We start from the raw sequence: 3,038 nt of genomic DNA, 5'->3' as shown, positions 1-3,038 counted from the left end.
TTATTTTATCGTTTCGCTAATTAAGCAACATATAATAAAACGATTATAGAATTACAACATAAAGTTTACCAACTTAAAAATGTTAATATCTATGCGACGATAAATTATATTTTACGATTTCATGAGTTAATCAAGAATGTTAGTTTTGTTGTTAAATCACTAAAGCAAAAAATATCCACATTTCACCAAAGTTTACAAAGCCACGTGAAGTAGAGTGAAAAGTAGAGTAATTTTCTGATTTTTGGGTTACCAAAATAAAAAGGAAAAAGAGAAAAATCTTCTATGGTCAACTACTCCATTACTCTTGCCTTCTTCCTCTCACACATCCATGGGCACTTGGCACACATGCCACCACCCTCCATTCTTTTCCTATGCCAAAAACCTGTCACCAATCCATCTTCTTACCTTGCTCAAGTCAAAAATTAGAAAATGTACTTCAATTTTCTTCCTCCCAACCACTAATTTAGTGTTACTAATCTCCCTATAAATGGCCATGAAATTCATCACCAAGAACACAACAATTCAACAATTTTCATCCTCTCATCTCTCACCTCACCACCACCTACGAACTAACCAGAATTTTCATTCACAATTCGCCGAAAAATGTGACTCAAAGGAACCCAACAAGAAAACCCATTTTCTTTCCCTCTCTCTCCTCTGTTTCGGGGTTCAAACACCACCACCACCGGCTGTCGCCGGCTTGCGGACGCCAGGACGTCGCCACCTCGTGTGTCACCGCCGACGCACCTGCACGGTCGCCGGAGCTCCGCCCCACCTGCAACTCGCGTCTTCTCCCTCTTCCTCGCTCGCACCCTACTCTCTCTCGCTCCTCTTCTTCGCGTGTTTCTGTATTGCGCAGCACCGACGACCTTCGCCCCTCATTCTCCCGCTGTCGCGCCGTCGCGTTGCTCATCGCCGCCGCCGTTCGCCGGAGCAGCACTCCCGCCTCGATCTTCGTCATCCCTGCTCTAGTAGTAGAGGTAACGACATCTTCTGTTTTCTTTTAAAGAAATTCTGATTTTCTATTTACTAATTCTAAGCCGAAGTTTAATTCCCTGGCTAGTTAATATTTGATTTGGGCCAAAGACCATTGACTTAGAACTTGAAACTAGGTTTTATAAATATGAATCGTTTTGTTATTGGGCTAAAAGGATGATTGGACTTGTTATATTTTTATTAAAAGGCTGCTTTGGTTAGTTTAATTAAACCCCCTAACTTATTTCCTAAAACTATGTTTGGGCTATAATTCCTAATGACTAAGTTGGTTGAGTTAACTAAAACTAATTCAAAACTAATCCAATAAGATTGTTACTTGTAATTTGAGTTTAAGTTATTATTACTACTTCACTAATACATAAGTTTACTTATAATAACAAGATAGCTTGACTTACCAGTTTTATGAGATTAAATAATATTAAAATAATATTAATGATTCTATTATAGCTTCAAACTTAATTAATTTAATATTGGATGACTAATTAATGATTAACTATGAACTCCTAGAATTTTTATGCTTTGAAATGGTTATATAATATGTAAAAGTATAACTTTAATGTTTCGATAATTCTAAAAGTATAACTAAAGGAGTTATTTCGCCTAATTAGTTGTTTAAGAGCCACCTTAAGAAGCTATTAACGACTAAGTTAATAATGACCTTTATTGAGACCTTTATGAATGTTATAATGAATGCTATGACCTTAATAAGGGCTACCTAAGATTTAGGCTTAGAAGCTAAAAAACGAAAGGTTCATTAATAAAACTATTCTCGATTAGATTAAAGAAGATAAACAATATTACAAGCCTCCCCTCAAGGTTGATAAGCAGGAATTCAGGTAACGTCTACTGCTAACACCCGCATTCCCCTTTGAAGTATGTTTTTTGATCATGATTAATATTACATTTTATATATGAATTGCGGGAAATGAAATGTTTTATGATGGTTATGATGATATGATGCTATGAAATAATGACGATGTTATGGATGAAATGAAAGAATATAATTATTCATGATGATGATGATATGCTTAAAAGAAATGAAACATGATAAATTCAAGTCAAAGACGGTTCTTGGCAAGTATCCTGTTATCCTAGGTCGTGCACGTACCTCCCGGTCGGTTAACCACCTCCCGTTTAGTGAGGGCTATTGTCCTCAGGTGGCACCACACATTTCTATATTTTGAGCATTAACGCCACCTTCCGTTTAATGAGGGCTTTTGTCCTTGGGTAGCTGCCTCCCGTTTACGATGTTACTATGTTCTGGGGAGACGTCCCTTCTGTTGTACGAGCCAAGTTACCAAATAATTAACATGATAAAGAAGATATCCTAGGTCGTGCACGTACCTCCCGGTTGTGCACGTACCTCCCGGTCGTGCACGTACCTCCCGGTCGGTTAATCACCTCCCGTTATGATGAACATGATAAAGAAGATAATGTAACATGATATGATATGTTTGTGAAATAGTTTTACTTACTCTGTCCTCCCTGTTTATAAATAAAATGAGTTGAAATGAATTTACGATGTTAGAGTAGTATGTTACTAAGCTTCGACTCACGACGTTTTGTTTTATGTTTTAGGTACCAATGGTGATAACGGGATGGCGTAGCAGTGAGGATTTATATAATATCTAGATTATGTAGACTCTCATGGTTTTAATTTAAGTTAATGTCAAAACTCTAGTTAGTAACTAAGTTTCTATATATTAATTAAGACTAATGTTGGATCCATATTATATTTCATGTTATAATATGTTTGAGTTTATGAATTTATGTTGCCTTGTATTTTCCTAATGGAAAGTACGGCAGTAACATGCCGACTATCGAGGTTTTGCTGCTAATAATCGATTAATTAACTTAATAACACTTGATTGGAGGTCGGGGTGTTACAGGTTGGTATAAGAGAAACGATTCTCGGTACCTCAAGTAAAATGAGAGTTATCACCATAAATTACAAGGTTTATATAATATAATAATATGAATAAATAAATGGTGTAGTGTTTTAAAATCAAAATGAATTTTAGTGTTAGGATCGGGGAAGGGAA

General features: G+C 36.2%; 1 long non-coding RNA gene across 1 annotated transcript; it reads left to right on the top strand.

Annotated features, from left to right (window-relative positions):
- Positions 1–238: 238 nt before the first annotated feature.
- On the top strand, positions 239–2,764 carry LOC130591257 (uncharacterized). Its single transcript, XR_008969033.1, has 2 exons — positions 239–980; positions 2,575–2,764. It is a non-coding gene; the product is annotated as an uncharacterized LOC130591257 (long non-coding RNA).
- Positions 2,765–3,038: the final 274 nt, after the last annotated feature.

Source organism: Beta vulgaris, chromosome 4, assembly GCF_026745355.1.
Source record: "Beta vulgaris subsp. vulgaris cultivar EL10 chromosome 4, EL10.2, whole genome shotgun sequence".
Classification (NCBI taxonomy): domain Eukaryota; kingdom Viridiplantae; phylum Streptophyta; class Magnoliopsida; order Caryophyllales; family Amaranthaceae; genus Beta; species Beta vulgaris.
This window is presented reverse-complemented; position numbering and strand designations above follow the sequence as displayed.